General features: G+C 37.7%; 1 pseudogene; it reads left to right on the top strand.

Annotated features, from left to right (window-relative positions):
- The first annotated feature begins 1,570 nt into the window (after positions 1–1,570).
- Positions 1,571–24,636, top strand: LOC122137822 (annotated as a pseudogene).
- The last annotated feature ends 346 nt before the right edge of the window (positions 24,637–24,982 follow it).

Here is a 24,982-nt window from a genome sequence, read left to right on the forward strand (position 1 = left end):
GCATATATGCATTGGAAGGCATTCTCTGTGCCATTCTGGGGAGTAAGGATATGTCCTGTGAAGACCAGAGGTGGGGGTTAACAGGTCTCTTTAGGAATTTCAGTCTGGTTCTGCTAGGTGGGGGGAAGTCAATCCAACGATCTTGTTTACTCTCATGGCTTTACATGTGAGGGTCAGACTGTCCATCTCTTCGATTACTTGCCCCAAATTAGACAATCTCTTCTTCGAATTGAAATTGTCAATAATTGTTCTAATGGTGTTAATGTTGAAAGCTGTTTCTCTGAAAGAGTTGGTTGGTTATCAGACTGTGGTGCTAGGAGTTGGTTTACCAAATGCCTGCCTTTCTGTGGAATTCGGCTAATGTTTCAACCAGGCTCCCGATCGATCTTTAAATTTGTCTGGTTCACGCTACAATGGTTATAAGAAGAAATTTCTGCAGATTTTCAAAGAATTCGAATACCTTTCATTCATGAAGATCTACATATTACTCATTAAAAACATATTCTAATTTGATTATACTTCCAGCTACCAAAAGAGCACCATTTTATCATGTTTAGAAAACAGCAAAAACAGCATAAATAATGTGAGAAAAAAGCATAGAAAATGTGGAAAAGCCCCCAATTCCATCTGGTCCTGGTGATATGCTACTGTGATTGAACCACAGGATTGTTAATGCAAGTTGAAGCCTCAGGGGTTTGTTTGTGTTCATTTCTTATTATGCTTCAGCATAACCAAGCATAAGACTGAATTTCATGCATGTGCAAAAGAAGCAATTTATGAACACCAGTAAATCCACCAGGCTGTGAAGCAGCTTCTAAAAATAGCCAGTTCTAGCATGGCATGAAAATGTTTCATTATGAAAAATGTGGCAGTAGGGAAACGTGTTTGCACACACTGACCACTTGACCACTATCAAAATAAAAACAAATCAGGTTTTTGCATTTGCATTAGCTGTCCTTTATGCGAATTTTTTCATCTCTTTCTCTTTCTTTACATTTGTTTTGTAGAAGAGTGTGTGAAGGAGGGTCTTCTACTCAAACAGACCACTCTTTTCAGAGATGGAAGAGGAGGTATTTCAAACTGCGAGGCAGGACTCTCTACTATGCCAAAGATTCAAAGGTAAAAGCAGGGGTCTTTGGTGGTTCGTCTGGAGTAGACTGAACCTCAGGTGGTGCTATATAGGTGCTTGTTTTCAGTGTTTTTTTCGTGACCAGGAAACATGCTGCTGTCTTGCAGTCACTCATATTTGATGAGGTCGACCTCTCAGATGCCAGCGTGGCCGAGACCAGCACTAAGAACATCAACAACAGTTTCACAGTAAGTAAAACCTCTTCTCAATGGGTTTCTCAAAACCTAGTGATCAATTTTTGAAATATGCTGTCTATAGCAGGTAGGGATCTCACTGGGATTTTGAGATAGCCCAATTCCATTAGTTTCTTTGTCATTTATCCATTCATTATTTACATCCCTTTAATATCTCACACGTACTGTATGTCTTTGGCTTTCTCGGCTCTCCTAGGTTATCAACTCCATTCCGTAAGCTGATGTTGTGTGCAGAGAGCAGAAGGAGATGGAAGACTGGATCAGTGCTTTGAAGTCTGTGCAGAAATGGGAGACTTATGAGGTTAGTGTTTTAAAACTTCACCTTTGACCCCTCCAAAATCATTTGAAAAGGTTTCAGTTAATGTGCATTGATGCCCGTGACACGGCTGCACATTATACAGTTTTGATGTACCTTCACATGGATTTCCCCTTAGTTAAGTAATCAATAAATGAAAGCAGCACAAAGTAATTGCTATAATGGGATTGTAAATTGTGTTTAGGTGAAAATATTGATGTAAAGAGTAAGCATGTCAATCCTTTTTAGATTATTGGCTTTCTTAAGAGACAATTTAATAATGTTAGTAACTCTTAAATGATCCCGAGCCAGTCAGTCCTTTCAAACTTTTTGACCGTAAATGCCCAATGCCCCCCCCCCCCACACACACACCACATATAACTAGAATATAATGTTATTCCTTAAATGCTAAAACTTAAATAAAAAAAAAAAGGACACTGTAGGATTTGTGACGGTGAGGAAATTTTCCCACCGGTTAATTGACGTGTGACAACACCGGTAATACAGGTTATCACCGTGTGGGCGGGGGAGGGGGCGTTCCCGCCCTCTTTTTTCCTCACTTTCCATCGCTTTCAATAGCTTAAAAGTGCCATGTACATTTTACTTTCACTTTCTAATTACTGGCAGTTTGGCGGTCAATTGCATGAATGCAACAACAAAACAACACTGGAGAAATTAAATCTGATCTGTGAAGCGACTGTCGTTTTTGGCACGCTGCATTAAGCACCCCGCGTTCATTTTTAATTGTAGTGTCTGTTTTTTTTACTGAACTAAATTATTTTGTATTACTATAAAAAAAATCAAAACGATGATGGGGGTCCCCGGTGCCGCAGTGGGCAGTGACCCGTAAATGGTTTTGCAGCTTAACACCGGTATCCCACCATCACCATTTAGCACCGTTTATCGCGGCGCCTAGCCCACTGTGTTAAGACCTCTGTCAGATTTTGTATTTATTTTACTTGACCTTTTTCTAGGTCTAAATCCCCTTACATATTTACATGAATGAAAATTAAACACATGCTACAGTACTGGTCTTTAAGTCATCTTGAGGCGGGGACTGTTATAGGTAACTGAAACTTAAAACTAAAAACAATAAAAACATTAACTGAAATATATATAACACACTGTATTTTTTTCTAATTTTACATTTTAGTTTAACTTTTGATGGTAACTAAATTAAAACTTAAAAATTTATTAAAAACTATGTATAACATTTTAAAAAAATATTTTAAAAGGAAAGGTAAAAAAACAAACAAAATTAGTAAAACTGGTAACTAAAGGTTCAAAACAAAAACTTAAAATAAAAATGATTAAAACTAATAGACATATTAAAAAAAACACACAAAATATGTTCAAAAGAAAAAAATAAACACCAACTATAAATTAAGTAAAATTGAAAATGAAAACATTAAACTAATTCAAAAAATATTAATAAAAACTATGTAAATTTATCCCCTGCTTGTACTAAAATAACCACGTATCTTGCCAAATTGGTAAATGTGAGCCCCCATCACCCCCCCCTGGTTGGAAAAATCAACTCCTAAGATTTTTTTTTATTTGGTTATGTAGTCATCACGAAGTGGCCCATAAACTCCTGATTATGACCTTGTACTGATCACAGCCAGGTCAAGTTTTTAACATGGAGCACTTCTCTGGGATGCCATAACTGGTTAACGGCGCCCTGCTCTCATGCCCCGGGCCCACCTTCTGCAATGGTGTGTCGAGAGGCCTCTCTGCTCGCCGCGGGTTCCACCTCTCCTGGTCCCCTGGTCTTCCCCTGTGAAGGTAACAAATATCACCCAAAGCTTTTTTTATTGTTGTCTATGCCTTTACATAGGTTTCCCAATTATTTTTTTGTCTTTTTTGGTTTTTTTTTTTTCTTCTAATCATTTTTTTTATGATCGGTTTGTGTTGGATTTCCTTTTTTCTGTGCTCGAAATTTACCCTCACTTCATGCTCATATTTTACTTCTGCTTGTAGAACCATCCAGGAACGTTGTTGTGGTGTATAGCGTAATCAATGAGTCCCCATGAAAGAGGAACATTGCCCTCAGCCTGTTTTATCACCCTTTCTAGTGACGAAATCTGTTTTTTTAATGTCCCAATCTTTTCCCCCTCTGCATGTGTGGTAGTGTGTAGTTCAAAGCCCCCCACTAGCGCTCCCCGTGCCATAACGATTCCACCCAATCACCTGTTAGTTGGACCCGACAACCCCCTGGGCATCAATAGGAATGACATCAATAGGAATAGATGAGGATGGGAAATTTAGTGGGAATCATTGAATTATACATTCCATTGTTGTCTCCATTGGTATTCTGTGATGGTTGCGCGGCCCTTAAGTCCAAGGTGTGTGTTGTTTGGTACCCAGTTTTGGTTCAATATGACCACAGCCATGGGGGTTTTGGGAGGGAAACCTGCCGGTCACAGTTTCTAAGTGCGTGGTCGTGGGTGCGATCGGAACTGCTGCGGTAAGCGCTTACGGTTCGAACTACAGGTACTGGGCCGGGTGTGTCCCCCCCTTCCTGTGTTGCAAAGCCTAATCGTAAAACGCCCACCTTTCCCTGTCGCAATTTTTCAACAACCGATCACAGTGCGTGTATATACCACCCCACCACAACACCCACATTAACATCCCACACCCAACCATCCACTCCCCCCTGTAACCCATAACCAACATAGCATTACCACAATTAAACACCCTATAAGTAGTTTACTGGAAAGACCTAAATGGAACTTTTGTCATATGAAAATACAGTGTGGTGTACCTTGTGTTAAACCAGTTGTTGGGGGTCCCCCACGCTGAGGTGTATGATTAGCCATTGTGATGTACTCTCCCCCTATGCATGTCCCCTTTGTGTAGAGTGCATAACAGCTCGTTATAGGAGCAGGTTTGGGAAAGGTTTGTTGTTTTGTTTGTCCCCCCTCTGGGTCCCCAGTTGGGTAATGTTCTCCCCCATTCATTTCCACCCACTGGCACTTAACAGCATCGACTCTGAACGGTAGGGTTTTTGCCCCTGGCAACTGGCCAATCAGCTCAAGTTTTGTCCTCCAATTAAACACCTGTTGTAAATACCTGTGTATATGCCTTTTTTTTGTGTGTGGGAACTTGCAAATGACCATTAATTTTCCCCTTGAATTAAATAATTTGGGTTCCAACTATGACCGTTTAATATACCATTAAAATATCTAAAAAGGAAATACAGATTGTTCTGAAAAAATTATTTTCAGTTTTAGTTCATTTACTTGTTAATATACTAATTAAGGTAATATTTACTAATCCATTAAAAAACTTTTTGAGGTAAAATAAGGTCAAAAGTTACAATCAAGACTGTTACAGTGTTTTACAAAAAAATTTTTTTTTTTTTTTACTCTAATATTATACAAAAAATGCATCGATTTCTAAATGAGCATCCTACCTGAAAATTTAAAAAAATGATACTGATCTAATTAATCTTCTTGGGTTGCTTACATACATGATGGATAATAAAAACCAGACGGTTTTTGCTATGAGCAGAAAAAAAAAAGTATGATAGAATAATGAATTTTAATTAATATGAACCCCCATGTCTGACAACTGAAACCGTGGATTTAGATGCTTCCATCCTTCGCACCCTAATTTGAAAATAGAAAATCTGTCTAAACGCATACACTAATTTTTTAGAAAACTTTCTATTATCGCTGTACAAGTATAGAATGATTCTCTTCATAAAAACTATTAACTTATACGACGCAAGTAGTGATATGCTCTTTTATCCTGTGGAAAGGAAAAGCCCTAGAGTCAAGAGTAATATAGTTGAGTTTTAAGTGAGCCAAAATTGTAATCTCGGCTTTGGACAGGTAATAAATCAGAAAACATGACAGCATGCCGGCAAAACGGTTGTTCTGCAGCCACGTTTTGTGTATCTTGTATGGTGCCGAAATAATTCTTCTGAGATAAATAAATCAGGGGGACTGTCTTAGAATGAGATTGATTACGGCTTATGATTCAACTTAGAAACCATAGATCCAATTGAGCATATCACTATAGTCGAATGTTCTTGTTTTGGCTCAGGTTTCGATGACTGGATATGTTAACAGAGGAACACTCAATTTCCATTATTATGAAACCAGATATGGATCTAAAATTATGATGTACTATTACGAGTCCCATTTAAATCCCTTGTACTGCCAAGATAAACATTTCGTAAATGCACTGCTGTTGGTGTTTTAATATAGTCAGTTTAGATATTACGCCAACTTATCGTTTAGGATTACATTAACGTTGTGGTCCAGTGACGTTAACTACCCATGTTTGACCATGCGCACCGGTATACGTCCCATAGTTTCGGCTAAGCTTATTGACTCCTCTCATCTCTAGTCGCGAAACACCGTCTATATGTATGAACTGTATTATGTTTTGTAGGTTCGCATTCGCTTTAGCGCAATAATGACCGGTTGAGTCATCAGCCCATTGCCTAGTGCGTCCTTTCCTGAAAATACCACCATAGTCTGACATAATCCGAGTTCCTGCCTGGCTGTTGAGACTGGTGACCTGTTCATTAATTTTTTTCACACATTGCTGTTATTGGACGTTACATTGTCCACAGCGCACTCACCGTCAGCTGTATCTTAAACCTAACAAGATGTCCGCCCCCCCTTAGAAGTCATGACTTGGCGTACCGATCTGGTCGAGACTGGTTTAGCCTGCACCGCCAACGTCAGATTGTATCTTTATCTATGCATTTAGAGATCTTGTTCTGCAATTCTACTGATACACACATCGCAACATTCATATCGCGCATTAACGAGATTTATGCCGTGGGAGTTAAGATGATCCTTTTGAACTTTTAGAATCTAATTGGACTACGTGGGCAACACGATCCGCCGAGGAATGAGTGGCTTTTTAAACTTGTGAAATGAGATAGCCTGTTCTCTGACGTGTTGAGTTAGCAGAGAAACCAGTTTTTTTCGCAGTTTTTTGTTAGGACTTAAAAAAAACCGCGACTACCGCATTTACCTGATGGATTTTAATTATAATTTGGTACGCGTTGTAGCTATTACGTGCGCCATGCGTCCCCAAAAGTGTCGTATGCGTTATTGCACAGCTTTCGATTTGAGAGTAGTTTGCTGCCTGGACTTCGTTGAATCTGGTAAGTCGATAGATGGAACCGAGATAAGTTATATTGTTCAAAGCTACGTTGAGATGATCCTAGACAAATTATTTGTTAGTACCGTACAGTGGTCAGCGTTTTCGTCTCAAAAAATTTTTTCGCTTTAACCGTAACATTTCATAGTTTGCAATCCATTAGAATAGTAGACACAGGACTCCAGCGGTTATAATCTCGCGGGTTGTTGTTTCCAGGATTTGTTTAATTTGTGAATTTAAGATTGAGATTAATGCAATTAAATATGGTGCTATTTCATTTTAAGGACCTATGACGTGTCTGTTGTGATTAAACACGCAGGGTATGTAGGGAGGTTTAGATGCCCGTCCAATCGGCCTGTTTAGTCTAGCTTCCTCATGGGGTACCACGTTTCAAGACGTGGACAGACATGCCTGTCCCCGGCCTGATCAGAGCATATATTTTTATTAACTTTTTATTTCTGGCCGCAACTGTTGGACTGCGATCTCACGTACAACACGCCAGGCGTGTTAAACCCAAAACACCACAGTAAAGACCGACTTGCGCCGGGGAGATTAAGGTGATACCTCGACTGAAATGCGGCATCGCCAGTAATGTCACCTTTCTGGCTTGTCTAAGATGTCTCGCAAGATGTTGTGGAAAATGATAATGAAATAAACATGCCTTAATGTCTGCTCGTGCTGCTAGATATTGTTTGGGGGGTTAATGGTTTATACCACGGGCAGGGTATGAATCACATTGGCTATTTTTGTTTTCATAGTTCTCTTGTCGATTTTCAAGGTGTTATTTGAATTTGACCACCATTGTGACTGCCCGGATGTAACTCTGTCAATAATTGGGTCTCGAGCCCCATCTTCGACGTGTGGGGGTGAGGTGTAAACAGTTGCCACTGGGCGTGATACGAATGTCGCAACAGTGTTAGTACCCTTTTTCGTAGTGAATACGTTTTCGAGCGAGAATATTGTACACCTAGAGTTTATGCTGGTCCAAGGGTCTGCTTACAGCTGCTCTCTTAGAGCCACCGCCCGTTAGCGAGTGCCTAACTTCGACGGATTTCATTATAAAAGTTGAGCCCACAACGTATGTACGAGGCGTCACGAGAGTATTTGGAAGCACCGGAATTCCCGCGGAATTCAAAGATTGGTGCACCATGACTTATGCTTAGTGACGGCGCTACCTATCTCATGGTAACTCTCCATTATAATTTGTCTCTTCACACACGTGACATCACTGATATTCAAGACGATGGGAGTGTGATATGCAGCTATGAAGTGCCGACCAGACAGCAAAGGCGGAATCTATGCGCGGAAATGACCAAGCTCCAGTAACTCTGTGCAATAACGCATTAGAGACACCCCGCGAGTACAATACGTGAGCTATTGTCGCTGGTATTAGAATCCAAAATACGCAGTTCAGCGCTAAACGTTTAGGGTTAATATTGAGTCCAACTGTTTTACAGTAGGCTGCTACCACTAGCATTTCATTGCCGAACGTCAACGATACTTTTGTTACGATTCATAGAGCTGTGTAAAGAGGCCGGGACCGAAGTGTTTTCCAGATTAACACAATATTTACCTGATTCCCTGTTTGACACTCCACACTTGGCTTTTGACCAAAAAAATCCTGGACCCCTATGACAACACCACAGTGACGTTGGATATCATCTGGCTCAGTGGCTGTTTGAACTAATTGTGGTTTTGTGTGTGAACATATGTGTCTTTTGTTTTATGTTTTTATTTCTTTTTTTAAACATATTTTTAAACAGTCCCCCACTTTTCTCTTCTGGCCTCTCTTTTCTTGTCCACGTGGCTTTCTGTGGTTTGGAACGTGTCATGCAATTTTCCATTGGCTGTGAGGTCGGGGCAAAGATCTTGTTGAAACGGGCCACCTCCACAAGAAAAGCAATGGAGGCCGGCGTTGATGCCTAATGGCAAAAAAGGTCCAATCCTTGTTAAGGCTTTTTAACGCAATTAAAATGATGAAGCCCCCAATAAGAACATGTAAATTTGTTATAGGGGTCATGCAATGAATGCGATGTGTCCCCAATGTAGTTTTTTCCCTTTTTTAACCTCTTTGGAAGAGGCTACAACGCTCTTGGTGCATAAAGAGATCCTGTTAAAGTTTGCCAAAGACTAAAGTCAGTTTCCTCAAATCCAAGAGATGTTCTTTTGCCCCTAATGGCTCCTGCCGCCCAAATGTGTCACGGCAAAGAAAAGAAAGGGCGTTCCGGGTTGGCCAGTATAGACCGCAGAGTTTAGTGTTGAAAACGAGCAGCCCATGTCAGAAGAGGATGCTGTGGTGTCGCGTCATATAGGCGAATGCAACAGCACTTTTATTTGTGCCCCTTTCTGAAATCGTAGAAATGCATTTAGGAATCTTTGAATGGATTGGAAGTTTCAACAGAAACCTGATAGACAACAGGTTCCAAACTTTTTTTTTCGTGGAAACCTAGGAGATGAAAGGTATTTCTGACTTTTGGCTACGACAATCTGGTTACTTCTGAAATCATAGGCTACTTTAAGTTTTATCCTTTTGTTAGTTAGTTTAAAGTATTTGCGTTATTTGATGTTCTAATGCCAGAGTTTTTGCCAATAGTATCGGTCCTGTCGTGGGTGTTGTGTGGGTGCTAGAGGGACAGAGGGTCCCCAAACAGTGGAGTCAGCTTGTTCTTAACCGTCCGTGGCTTGTGTACTGCAAACACATGCGAGCTTCATCACTGTGGTCTGTCACAACGATTTCCCCGTTTTTGCCCCTTTCCAAGGTTTGTGAACTGATGGTAAAACCTAAGGTTTATTATTAACTGTCCTTTAACATTTATTTTGAAGAGATTAAAGCTCGCGAGTTATGGAAAAGGGGCGTTTACATTTCCCGACGATGGTGCTTGCGGGGTCCAATCACATATGCACTGGGTCCCCCAAAGCTGGCCAATCAGAGCAGAAACTGCGCTTGTCCCCCGGATGGAGGGGGGGGACTTTGTAAGAAAATGACCCTTGTTTTTTTGAGAGAGGCGGGGGCATAGAGGAACTACAATAATGTACAGTATTTTTGAAAAATAATGTGTTTTTTTGAACATTAAAGCATATTAGCAGATTATGTTACAACCAAACTACAACAAAATAATGATCTTTAAAAAAGCATCAAATATGATCCCTTTAAATAAACAGACAAATGATGAGTTTTTAATCAGTGGTGGTCAGTAACGGAGTAGTAGCTTTACTTCGTTACTGTACTTAAGTACATTTTTCAAGTATCTGTACTTTACTGGAGTATTTTTATTTTTGAGTAACTTTTACTTTTTTTACTTCAACTACATTCCCAAAGCATTAGATCGTACTTTTTTTTTACTTCACTTTTTTTCATAAAAACATAATCGTTTACTCCTCATTATAATATATCACGTGCTCCGACCCGCAGAAAGTTTTTCGGTTTTCTGATTCATGAACGAACTGATTTCTTCTTTTTTCAATGAAAACCTTTTAAAAATCGGATCGCAAATTGCACCAAATGATTCGTTTTTACGAATTAAAAATGATCCGATTGCAGCTGTTCTAGAGTCGACAACTCACTGATTCAAATGAACCGTTTTAGTGCGAGTCCCCCCCCTACGATGGAACTCAATTCACAAGTAAGAACAGGGAGATCTTTGTGAGCATGCGCGCGTCTGATGCTGTTAAAAGTAAGTTATTAATGTCGATAATTTAGGATTAATTATTGTAACTGAAAATCATATTTAGGTTCAAAAACCTGTTCCCCAGTTATTTGTGAACTAAATCTGCTGTCAAGAGTGGGATCTATTTAAGCCCACTGAAATGATTGAATGCAGACGATGCAGACCACATCAATCAGGTGTCTCTATGTTTTAGGTCAAAAAAAAAACGAAAAATTAAAATAAACACAGATTAAAATAAAATAAACTCATGCAAGGTTCAAATTCCCCGCTGCCGTAATGTTAACAGTTACGCATGTCCTATGTGACGTCTTCATGTTTTTTATATTGCCTTTTTTCAACAGTCAAAAGGTATACATTTTTATATTGTTTGGATTAACTAGCCGAGTAGACAGATATGAATGTTTATTAATAACCATACTGGAAATAAGTAAATATTGGTAGCTGATGCTAACTGTCTAGCTAACAAGCTTGCTGGTGCTAAGTTGAGGTAATTATAAAAAATAAAGTCCAAATTTTTTTATTCAACCACCTAGATAGATTACTTCTGGGGGGGGAAAAGAAAGGCTGTGATGTTTCAGAACATGGTGAACTACTACAGTAATTATCAAAGATGGGAAGTGATGCCCTCTGGGGGCATTTGTTCCCCAGGGTGTTTTTTTTTTTTACAACCCACAGACACGGTTTTTGAGAAGGAAAAATCATTATGAAAATATAAATTATATTTCCCTTAAAATGTTCTTCCTAAAACTTGAGGCCTTACTCTCATGTCATATACTGTGATGTTCTGCAAAACAACAAACTTTAAAACACTTTTTTCTTCCTGGTGAAGATCAGATGTTTTCTCTGAGGTACATCGCAGTGTAAGCTTCACAGTGAACATTACTCTCATCAACGTAGTCCATATCAACAACAAAAATATATATTGACTCCATATAGTTGTTATTTTGGGAAATTCCCAGGTATTTTGAGTAGTAGGATTATAAAAAAATATGTGCTAATATAAAATTTAATTAAGTAGCCTATATAAAATTGCAAAATCTATCTTTCGGTACTTTTTTACTTAAGCACATAAAAAATCGAGTACTTTTGTACTTTCACTTTAGTAAAATTTAAAAAGCAGTACTTTTACTTTTTACTGGAGTGATATCGTATTATATGTATCTGTACTTTTACTCAAGTACTTAATTTGTGTACTTCGTCCATCACTGCGTTTAATGAAGTCAAATTAAATGAACATTCATAAAATGAGTGAATTAACAGTCAAATATGACTTAAATGAACCGATAAATAAACACTTAAATGAAGAGTCAAATTAAGAATTCTGTTCTTTATAAACAAACAAAAAAACTGTTTTGCTTTGTGCTGGTGTGTCTCTCGCAGTGTGCCATGTTGAATGAGAATACTGGACTCTTTGGTTAAAGCTCTCAGTGAAGACGCCAATGCCCAGCTGGTACCATCTGGGTCCATCTCTCCAGACGAGAGCGACACTGATCAGTCCAGACCCTTCAGATCAAGAGAGCAGATGATGCTGAGGGCCAACAGCCTGAAGAAAAGCACTCCGACAAATCATAGATCAGGCAGAAAAAAGGTAATCCTTCACCGTATGTGAGTGGGAAATAACTGGATTTTGGGCCAGTATTAGATTACATAGAATAAAACTTCAAGACAAACAAATCATTTATATATTGTAGAGTATTGTAAGGCAAAGCTATTGTACTTCATTAAGATAATTGTTAAAAAACAACACGTTCAAAACATACCCAAAGAGAAAAACTTGAAAAGGCTTTAATAAAAAACATTTTACACAATGTTTTGTCTGGATTGTATTTAAATAAGGTAAAACTGAAATCTATTGTTTGCAAGATAGTACAGTACAGGAAGGACACAGCATGTTACAGTGGCTATTGACCACTTCAGTCAATATTTAATTAGATGTTTTCTCTCAGTGGTGGATGAGCAGAACAGACACACCCAGGTGCAGAGAATGTCATCCTCCTCATCAATCAAAAAAGATGCAGCAGTGAGGACCTCAAGGAGGCGGAGCCACGTGAGTAATAAACTCAGCTGATGAATATTAATACTGTAGATTGTACTTGGTAATTATTTCCTTAGAGTTTCTCAATTAATCTTTTAACTGAAAAGTTTTTTACTGATCTGTGGGTCTGAAATTTTTATTCAAACCATTGGCATTTGAATATATGGCAGCTGTTCTTAACAAAATTGCAAACCACAAATTGCAGTTGGCCTCAACCTGTGGTTTATTAAACCACCCACCACAGTCCCTGAATGAAACCCCACAGTTAAAGGATCATTACTCATTTTGTGAATATGAAGGTCTGCTGTACAAATGAATACTAAAGAGCATTTCCAATACACTTGGCGTAAAAGTAAACGTATAAAATTAGGGGGATACAAAAACAAACAATATGTCCTGGTGGGCACCATTGCTTCAGTTAAATTGAAGCAGAAACTACATCATCCACCACAGACACTGTCTAGAAAAGGTCGAGTCGACCGTCAGAACTGTCTGTGTGAGCAGGGAGATGGGAAAAAAAGGCCAAGAATCACTTGAAGGAGCAACAGAGTTAATTAACATCAACTATATCAACACGCATAACACTGCATTAGCTCACATGAAGGGCAGCACAAAATAATAAATTTTCCATACGAATTTCTGTTTTATTTTGTAATTCAAGTTATATTTTTCATTGACATTATCAAAATAATTTTCTAATCTAATTTTTAAATAATACTGTATTTCCTGACATAAATCACTGCCACATGAAAACTGATTTAAGTGTTTCTGAGTTATTTGAACAAAAGAAAATCAGCTTTCATTGTTGTTAGTTTTACTAAATTTCTCTCTTGTCCGTGTTGCTCAATTAATGTAATCAAGGACATCTAAATTAGCCTTTTCAAGGAAAATAACTAGCTTCACTTGACAAGGGTCTGTTCTGTCAATTAGAAATTGAAAAATAAATTAACATTAAATAATAAACTTTACTCATAATATATGAGGAGTAAGGGTTGAAATTAATTCGTCTGTTGTTTTGTGTGCTTTTGCACAGTGAGATCTGGTAGTGTTTAACGTTATGTTATGTCTGAGTTTTAGGGGGTTGCCACTGCACTGAGGAGTAAAGCTTGTGATTGGTTTGAGGATGGGATAAAGAACATTAAGTCTATATTTGTGCAGTATGTTGCTTTATTTAAAAAGCCATAACTGCTTATGCCATTGCTGTGACAGATGCTTTACTTTCTTAGACTCATTCTTATAATTAGTTAAAAGAAAGCTGTGGGCTACAAGAGATTTTCAGGTTCACAAAGTGTTAGAGAAAGTAAATTAGTTCAGTGTTTCATTTAGTTTAAATAAATGTAGTTTTACTTTTTTAAGCACACTTCAAATCTGTTCATAGTACTTATACATTTTAAACCTCAAATGATTTAAGCAAATCAGTTTACCCAAATTAATGTGTTTTATGCTGTATGAGTCCAGTTTGAATTGGAACAAGCACTTTCAGCCTTACACTACTAAATTTAAGTGCACTAGTTATAATTATAGTAAATACTGAATAATTTTCAAGGTCATACACAAAATAATTGAAACTACCACGAATACCTATTAGCATGAACCTCTAAAGCTTCAGATATCTAAAAGAAGATTATCTTTGTTCATTCAACCACTTACCTAAAAAAGTACATTCAAAAGCTCTTTTTGTAGAGTGCTTTGATGCCTATTATTATAATTTATTATTATTGTACTATTTCTCTTTGTCTTTTAATGGCTGCATCTCTCTCTATCCCTTAATGTCATTGACAGGTCAAAACACATTGAGTCCAACCACTACAGCCCCTATTTTACTGGAGAAGTCAGAGAGCTTCAGCCCTGTGCTTTTCTCTGAAGACTCTGTGTAAGGCCATGCAAACACACGCACGCACGTGTGCATTTAAGAGCTTTTTCTTTCTCCAGAGACGTGCCATAATGACATCTGAGGTTCCAGTAGCTCTAAAACCATGTTGACAGTGTAATATCCCACATTGTGTTTGTTATTCTAGACAGTGTTTGTGGGCCTCATAAGTGCATTTGAAAGTTCAAAAACATATATGATGCCCAGAAATACAGCACATTACGTTTTTAACCACAGCCCTACTGTATATGTTTCCAGGACTCATGTTTTCAATATTAGCATTATTTACTTAATTATAGAGATCAGGTTTAGATTAGCTGAAAATAAGTAAAGACAGCTGTGCATGGCGTTGCAAACACTATGGAAATCTACACATTTCATTGTCTGTAGAATTACATTATTAGCAGTAGATCAGGACATACTTAAATTATTGTGATAATGAAAAAATTGTGATAATGATAGTGTGTGCATTGTACAAATCATGAAGAGAGCCCCAAACAGCTAAACTCAACCGGGAGATAAAAATAAGGTCCAAGGCTACAGCTGATCAAATGGGACCACTCACCATATTGCCACCTCTGTATAATATGAGTGGCTCTTTATAAAAAGATATGGACAGTAAATATAGAAAAATACAGTATAAAATTTCTTATGCTCATCAAGGCTGCATTTGTTTGATCAAAAATACAGTTAAAAACAGTAATATTATGAAGTATTATTACAATTTATTATAAATGTTTTCTATTTTTAAATATTTTAAAATAGAATTAATTTCTGCCATGGCAAAGCTGTATTTGCAGCAGCCATTACTCCAGTCTTCAGTGTCACATGAATCTTCAGAAATTGTTTAAAACAGTACTGCTGCTGAATATTTTTGTGGAAACCATGATCTATTCTTGAGGATTCTTTGATGAATAGAAAGAAGAAAGAAATCTTGTAACTATGTAAAGTGTCAATTTTGATCAATTTACAAACATGTCCTTGCTTTATTTTACTTTCTTAAAAAAAATCTTACTGAGCCCAAACTTTTTTTGTACAGCAGTGTATATATTAAATAATGCTTAATAGATTATTAGAAAGCACAGCACTTCTCATATCCATCATTAAAATATACTTGTCTAACAAACCCAAAACCCTTTACCTTTGTGACATTGCCTGCAATTTCATCTATAGATATATAAATACATACATACATACATACATACATACATACATACATACATAAATATAGATTTTCATTGTGTTTATTGTGAGCAATGTCAGTATGATGAACACAATTACCTTTGCTGTTCATTTAGCACTCCAAAATGTTTTTGATTCGTAAGTGACTCAGCTTACACACATTTATCCTGCTTGTTTCTTTGTGCCACAGGCACTGCACAGAAAAGTGTGTGATGAATAACTATTTTGGCATTGGGCTGGATGCCAAAATATCTCTAGAGTTCAACAATAAGAGAGATGAGCACCCAAAAAAGTGCAGGTAAGAGAGAAAGAATATTAAATGATTGCTGAATAGAGTTCACTTAATCCGTATGAATATGTCTTGCAGAGAAGTGGCATTACTAGTTATAGATGGGCTTTAATCATTTTTGTTTTATTCAAGGCACATCTGATTTTTTTTCAGTTATCCTGTTTTTTTTTTTTTTTCCAAATGCTGTGTTTATATAATGTTAACTGTGAAGTCTTCTATGTTTTTAACAGTAGTCGCACTAAAAACATGATGTGGTATGGAGTACTAGGGACCAAAGAACTGGTGCAGAAAACCTATAAGAACCTGGAAAAGGAGTCCAGCTGGAGGTATGAGGCACAGAGAATGAAAGACGCTGACATATGGGCTGAATGAATTTCTCTCTTTCTGACCTTAATGGAAAGAGAAAGCACTGTTTGTGCCTTACTTTTCTTCACTTCACACACTGCTGCTCTGCTACTGTGTATGTGTACATGCACATGTACTGTTCATCCGTGTAAGAGGTCACGGTTTCATGTTTCAAAAAAATTTTACATCATGTACAGTACATCATGTAACCACTCTCTTTTTCTCTTTCTGTCTTTGTGTGCAGTGTGATGGAGTGCCCATGTCCTTGCCGAGTCTTCAGGGCCTTGCTGTTTTGACATCCCCAGCTATGCAGGAGGCATTAATTTCTGGGGGTGGCACCAAAGAGGACAATGTGAGTCCATCAATGAAACTGAATTTCAGTTCAGCGCTTATAACTTTACTTTCCAGAGGGCAGTTCAGTTCAACAAAGTGAAAATCATCTCAGAGCTGAACAGATGACTGCCCTGCATTTATCTTCAGTGCATCTCTTTAATGTTTCCGAGCTGTCAATAAGCAATAGCTCCTGGCCAGAGTTTCTTCCTGCAGATATGATTTTCAGAATGCATCAACCACATTTACAGCCACTCATCATTCTATAAATTACCCTTTCATCATAATTTTTCAAGAACATATTGTAAGTGCGATAAAGTGCGTTGTGGCATATAAACAAGAAGCAATATGAAACCAGTGTGGAGAGCAAATGATGGAAAATAGAACAAGATGAGAATGTTAAACCATACTATACACAGTGCAAATGCAATAAGTGCTAATATACAGTACACTGAAGACTAGTAAATAGATATATTTTATGCTCTTGCTCATGCAATATTTCTTAAGTATGCAGTTTAATAGATGCAAAAAGGTGATAGATATACATTACAGAGGATAACCATCCTAACTGGAGTGACTCTGTCATCAGATCTATCCAACTCACATTACTGTAACAGATTCTTTCCTGTAAAGTGTATTAGCCTAGCAAAGAGGGATATCATGATGTCATTTCCCAGCAAGAGTCAGGGTGTACATAAGACATCTGGTCCTTCCTGGGTTTCATGTGATTTTGTCGTAGTTTCTTACCTTAAAACATGCAGTTATAGATGGATAGAAATGGATTTATGTAGACTTATAATAAAGTATCAGATCATGAGAATGTGGTGGACATTATGAAATTCTGTCTGCTGTTGTATTCATGTAGAATTTTGGGGCTCCATCTTTTGATGATAAGAAGTTGGAGGTGGTAGCTGTGTTCGGCAGCATGCAGATGGCCATGTCTCGAGTCATCAACCTGCAGCATCACCGCATCGCACAGGTCTGCACACAATTCACAATTGAAAAATGATCTTTCTTTGAAGACATGTTGGAATTTGAATTCAATTCAACCACACCCTAATAGGACTATAATCAGAATGGCAAGACTTGCAATTGCAATTCAAAGAAATGCAACAGTTTAGTGACAACACAATGTCTGACTAATTGTACTGTACTTCGTTTACTTAGTTAAGAGATTAGGGTTAATTAAAGCATTCAGAGAAAAGTATTTTTCCACCATGTAATCTAATGTTGTTTTGTTTCTGAGTCATTTATGGTACATCATTTTATAATATGCATCACCTGTGTTCTTACATCAGTCATATGAGTTTACATGTACTTGACACTGGCTGTCTCCTCAGTGTCGGCAGGTGAAGATCACGATCCTGGGTGATGAAGGTGTGCCTGTGCAGGTGGATGGTGAGGCCTGGATTCAGCCTCCTGGCATCGTCCAAATCGTGCACAGGAACCGAGCCCAAATGCTCACCAGAGACCGGGTCAGTGTGTGCGCACGCTCATCTTGATAAGCTGCATTCCCCACTGGATTAACCTAACCAGCAAGACCTCCTTTGTCAACCAGTTTCACCAGAAAAACAAGCATATCAGCTTAGTTTTGCACTCAATTCACCTTTATTTATATACAGTTATATTCAGTAGATTTTTTTCAAAGCAGCTTAACAGGAAAGTAACTGAAGTAATGTCATCAAGTTGAGACAAATTCAAATGATTCTGTAAAACACAGACAATAATTGTTCAGCTCAGGTCAGCTCAGTGCTGGCTCAGTTCAGTTTATTAACTGCAAAAATGATAAGTTATGAAATGAGTTCAGTTCAAGGGAAAGCAGCTCTACAGAAGGCAAAAGAGACGTTATTGAGCTTGCGTCAGTGTTGATTCAGTTAAGTTCAGTAACAAAAAATTCATCAATTATAAAAGATGATTAAGAAATAAAGCAGTTCTACAGAAAACAACTAGTTTAAGTCATCTAGCTCAAGTTTTGTAACAAGTAATTTATTAGTGTGTACAAGTTTTGCATTTATTTGGTTAAAATACTGTATTACTGTGAAATATTACAATCTAAAGTAAATCTTTTTATAAATTGTTTGTATTTTAGTTTTATATTTTAATATATATTTGAAAGTGATGGCAAAGCTGAATTTTTCAGCTTTGAATTTTCGCTCTTCAGTGTCACATAATTGTTCAGAGATTTTTTAAAATGCTGATTTAGTGCTCAGTGGACATTTCATATTATTATTATCAATGTCAGATGTCAATTTCTGACCTCAGACTTTAGTGTAGATGTGTGAACATTGTGTGTTGCTGTGACACTAGGCCTTCGAGAGCACGCTGAAATCATGGGAAGATAAGCGGAAAGGTGACAGCCGCCCAGCCCGGCCCCGACTGAATTCCCAGCAGTCCATGGAGTATCTGACAGAAGAGGAATGTGCGCAGGTGCAGCAGCTTGGTTTAGTGGCCGACACACTCATCAACAGGTGTGTCTGCGTGTGCCTGTATGAAGAGTCTGTGACATCCACACAAATGTAGTTTGTAACCCAACAGGAATGTCACGCCACAGTGAATATCAATGCATACACTTGTGGGAAACTAGTTCATAACTATTTGAGAGCTACTGAAGAAATTAATCTGTTTCAACTGAAACCACACCCATTACTGTAACTTCTAATCCTCAGAAATGCGACACTTCCTTGTATTAATTCACAAGTCATTTTAGCATGTATTAAAGGCTGATGTGAAGGAAAAGCATGTGTTATGCTGCAGCTGAATGTGTCGTGGGGATGTTTTGTAGGATTCGGGAGGTGGCTAAGACTCATAAGGTGGTGGAGCAGGAATTAGCTCACTCTGTCAATGCCAGTGCTGCGGTCCTGAGTGAAGCCTTCCCCTCCAAACCCTCCAGTCCTGAGGTGAACAAAACTATTTTGTTGTTGCACTGTTAACCTATGTTTAACAACCAAACTTAACACAATTCCAGCTGCTTCATTCTGTTTGTATGGGTTCATTAAATTATTATCTAAGCTCAACATTTTTGATCACCTACGAAAATAATTCTTTTCATGAGTGAATATGTTAAAACTGATTGTCAAAAATAAAATAAAATAATGTATGTTTATAATATGTATATAAACACTATTGTTAAAGGTTTGGAGTCCGCACTTTTTTTTAAAGAAATTAATATTTTTATTCAGCGAAGATGTAGTAAATTGGTCAAACGTGATCTAATGCCTTTTGAAAGTCAATGTAAAGATATTGCTACAAAAAAATCATTATCAAATAAATGCTGGTCTTCTGAATTTTCTATTCATCAAAAAATCCTGGAAAAAATCTATCACAGTTTCCACAAATATATTATGCAGCAATATAAATGATAACAAAGAAATGATTCTTGAACAGCAAATCAGCAAATTAGAATGATTTCTGAAGGATCACGTGACACTAAAGACTGGAATAGTGTCTGCTGAAAATCAAGCTTTACATCACAGGAATGAATTACATTTGAAAATATACTGAATAGTGCACAATGTGATAATATTTCACAATATTACTGTTTTTACTGTATTTTTATCAAATAACCAAAGCAACCTCAAAACCATTAAAATATCTTAACTCCAAACTTTTGAACAGTACAACATAAACAGTCCAAATGTGTGACACCACTGGTGAATACGATTGCTTCAATCACATCATCATTTCCTGTAAGCTATTGTACATTAACTCCACAAACTCCAAAATGTAAAACACGATGCGGAAACAAGGAACCAGTTAATGTCACAATATTCTTTAAAAACCTCAACATTCTGCTTACTTTGTGAGTTTAAACTGAATTTGAAATGTCGTGTTTTGAGTGAGAACCCCACTTTTTTTAATTTTTTTTATTTTTTTTTATATATATATATATATATATATATATATTCATAGCTCATAGCAGCGAGGGATGTGATGAGGAACAGCTCAGCTAAGTCTAGCTCTGCTTTAAAGCGCCTTTCAGTCTTCAGTAGGAATAATAGCAGGTCCTTTCTTCCTGCTGAGACCTTCAGCATGTTCTTATTGAGCTGCTCATGCTGTTCTCCACAGGACCTCCATTGAGAAGTCAATAGAAGAATAACTGAAGTAACTAAACAACACTGTGTGTTAATCACTGAACAGCAAGAGTCTGTCATGAAGTCAAACTAAACCTGAACTGTGACCATGTGTGTGTTTCCTCTGCAGGGTTTGAGTCGCAGTACAGCTGTAGACATTGTCAACAGCAGTAAAGTTCTCCAGCAAGAGACCAAGATGCTGCTGGAGGGGAAACTGCTGGTGAGCGGCATCACTCTCTCTGTCTCTGTCTCTCTCTCTCTCTCTCTCTCTCTTTCTCTGGCCTGTTCTTGTACACAAGTAATGCAGTCGGAAATATGATAAAGACATTTTCTGCATGTGTGTGTAGCAGTTGGAGCCTTCTCAAAAAGAAGAGCTTCTTTCCACAGTGGACAGCCTCAGCACTGAGTTACACAAGCTGGAGGACATTCACTGGATCTGTCCCAGCATGCACTGCTCTGAAGAGGTTTGTTCTACACAGCATTCATGTCTCCAGAGCTTAACTTTGAGTGTGAACCTTTAGACTTGCATTTTAGTCAATGTTACTTCATTTATAAAGCACATCATTTGGATACCGAAGGTAAAAAGTACATTAATTTACTTCAAATAAAAGTTGTTTAGATATGGTATAATTTTAACTACACTTTTTTATTGTTTTTGAAAGAAGACTCGTATGCTCATCAAGAAGACTGCATTTATTTGATCAAAAACACAGTAGAATAGTAATATTGTGAAATAATATTACAATTTATAAATACTGTTTTCTATTTTTAAAGGGGTCATATGATGCTATTTAAATTTTTCCTTTCTCTTTGGAGTGTTACAAGCTCTTGGTGAATAAAGAAGATCTGTGAAGTTGCAAAGACTAAAGTCTCAGATCTAAAGAGATATTCTTTATAAAAGTTGAGACTCTTCCATGCCCCCCTGAAACAGCTCGTTCTAACACGCCCCCACATCTCTACATCACTATGGGGGAAGATTTGCATAACGCAGCCCAGATGTTCACACAAAGAAAGTAGGCGTACCTTTTATTCTCGTTGTAGTATTGTTGTTGCCACCACCATGTCGTATAGATGCTGTGTGTTTCACTGTGAAAGCGAAACTACTTTGTTTGGCCTTCCAAAAGTGGATGATATCCACTTTGTCATGCTTATCCGTGCTGGTCACTGAGGAAATACATGAACTTTCACTGTGGGTCGTCATGTGGTTGCTGCAAGACCAATGTGTGCTCCTTCGTAGAATCCGCCCGCCCACATCTGCTCATTCAAGCCGGCCATGGCTCACTCTAGACCTCCGGCCTCTGCTCACTCAAGGCTGCGGTGTGTGATGCTGTTTTGTTGAGAAAGCGAAACTACTTTGTAAATGGATGATTTGTTACAATATGTTTTGAGATTATTTTTGTTTGAAATTTATAATGGGTTTTATGTTTATGTCTCGTCGCTCCGGCCGGACAAGGCATCACAATCTGTTAAGAGGCGTAATATTTCCATCTCATGCTTGAGGAATTCGGCCAATCACAACGTGCTGGATAGCTGGCCAATCACAGCACACCTCGCTTTTCAGACCGATGAGCCTTGTGAAAATCGACGCGTTTCAGAAGTCGGGGCATAGAGGAGAAACAACATAATGTTCTTTTTAGCATCATCATATGACCCCTTTAATATAATTTTAAATGTAATTAATTCTACTCTTTAGTGTCAGTCTTTAGTGTCACATGATCCTTCATTCTATTATTCTAATAGTCTGATTTGGTGCTCAAGAAACATTAGTAATATCAATTATAACAAATATTTAAAGCAGTTGTTCTTTTGTTTTTTTGTGGAAACCATGGCATTTTGTTCAGAATTCTTTGATTAATACAAGTTTCTAACAGAAATTTAAAAGAACAGCGTTTATTTGAAATATAAATCTGTTGTAATATTTTAATGTCTGTACAGTCACTTTTGATCAATGTAATGCATCTCTGTTGAATAAAAGTATTATATCAATACTTATTCATAAAAATATTAATTTCTATTAACTTTGAATGGTAGTGTATAAATGTTCATATGGCATCATCATATATAGTATCATTCAAATGTTTGTTTTTTTTTTATTCTAAGTCAGTGTTTATAATGTTACATTTAATCTTTAATCATTCTGCATCATGGCATAAAACATGCCCCCGCCCCCCCCTCCACTTCTTGTCTTCCTGTTTAATTCCAGGACCCGTCCCGTGTGCCTGGGAAAAGCAGTATGAAGCTGAAAATCATGCCCAAGGGGAAGAAGGAGAGAGAGAGGTTACACAAGCAGCGGTCCAGCAGCTCTTTATCAGGTAAGAGACACATTCACTAGCAGAAACAGCATTAACCAGCCTCATAAACTCACCGAGAGTGAGACTGTCATATCCAGCTGCACTGGAGTGCAGTATGGGAACTTATTATGTACAATCATCTCATAAACTCATGTATTGCATAAAATTCTTTGTGCAATTTACAGTACTTGTCAAAACAATATGGTTTTAAAATGTTTTTAATGACTTCTCTTACTTGTATGCTTGCTAAGGATGCATTTATTTGATCAAAATACCAGAACAATTTCTGAAGGTTCATGTGACACTGAAAACTGATTCAGCTTTGCCATCACAGAAATACAGTACATTTTAGAAAAGTTCTTTTAAATTGTAATATTTCACAGTATTAGTGTTTCTACTGTATTCCTGAGTCCATAAATACAGCCTTAGTAAGCATAAGAGACTTCATTAAGAACATTGTTTCCAAACTTTTGACTTTCTTTATTTTAAATAATTAATCACACCAAATGAATTGTACTTAAACTCACAACCTTATTCTTTTAACACATTTGTTTGCACCGCTCAGGATCTTGGGATATCAAGGGCGGGATGTGTGATGTGGATCCTGCGGGGAACTAAAGAGCTGAAGTGGTTTGTCACGAGGACACACTCTGCCACGGGACGCTGCTTTACGCCCAGTGAGGGAGGACAGGAGAGCCCTGTGCAGACACATGCCCCACCCCAGTGTTTGTGCGTGGCCCGGCACTGCATTACTGAGCTTCTGTTGCGTTTCTTCTGCGCCGGCGGATGGCGCCGCGGGAAATGCTCATCATCAGAGAGCGGAAGTGGATCGTCCGTCATCTCTCTGTTTCCCGTGCGTGACCTAATCTGTTCATTTTATGATCTTGTTTCTTTTTTCTCTGTTTCTAAGTATTCAAGCCGTCAGACACAAACTATAAACTTTCTTCACGCTCCAAAAAAAAAGACATTTCTTTGGCCCCGTCCTGTCGCCGCCTGAACAACAAAAAAGGAACTAACAAAATCAAACAAAACAATTGTATTAAAATGCAGACAATTAAACACATGCAAAAAAGGAATATCCTGATGAATGAATGTATGGTGGACCTGTATTATTCGTCAAACTGGCTGAAGTTAATCTGCATCTAGTCTCTGTATCTCTCTCTATCAAAGACCATCTAGTTTCTGCATGCCTTTCATGCCCTTATGCAGAAAAAAAAGGTCTACATTTTCTTTTTACTCTCGGATCGTCAGCCAAGTGTATCACTAGTGTGTCAATTGAGCCGTCGTTCTAGAAGCTTCAGTGCCGTAACTCTTGTGCCAAGTGAGTAAATGGAGCGCAGTGGTTTAAAGTGAGCTGTTTCTTTACTTTTTTCTGCAGGGAAATCTCGTGAAAGAAAGTGATGCTGTATGTCGTACATTTCAAGATGTATTTTATCTCGCCTTGCACTTTAATATAGAAAACAAATGTTTAAAAAAAAAGCAAACTTAAAAGGTTGTTTCGTTTTATCATATGAAAACCGGTATCCCATTCATGGAAAGCCTATGATGAGATATGTTACATATAAGACAGTGTATAATCCAATTTATGAATGTTATTCAACTGTCGCCTGTTTTTGGGGTCAGTCTGTACATGGAAACCCTGAGGGAAAGCAAAACTTGAACTTGTCTAATGTGTGGATCACAAACAGTATTTATCAACAGATGGTACAGTGTAACATTTTTCCATTAAAAGAAATAATATACACAATACTGGACAACTTAATTGTTTTCTTGATCGTTGTAAGCCAAAGTCTAGCAGTATTGCTGTTTAAAAATGAAAATTACAAATATGGTCTTGATATGAAAGTTTATGGACAGTCTAGGTGCTGATTGTGCCCCTCAAAGTTGGACTGTGTTTTTTATTATTATTTTGCATGTCTTTGTTTCAAACTTCCTCATCTGTGATGAATTGTTGCTGCGTGCTTAGTTTTGATTGACATAGCAAACGTTACTTTGACCATCTCCGCGTATCAGCACAGCGCTTATGACTGTGGTAATCAGGTACAAGCGGAAGGCAATGATTTTATGAACAGAAAATGTTTTTTTTTTTCTCTCTCTTTGAACAGAGAAAAAGAACCAAAACAGGTACCAATTCTCATTGTCAAGACTACTGTTTACTTT

This window comes from Cyprinus carpio, chromosome B7 (genome assembly GCF_018340385.1).
Source record: "Cyprinus carpio isolate SPL01 chromosome B7, ASM1834038v1, whole genome shotgun sequence".
NCBI lineage: Eukaryota > Metazoa > Chordata > Actinopteri > Cypriniformes > Cyprinidae > Cyprinus > Cyprinus carpio.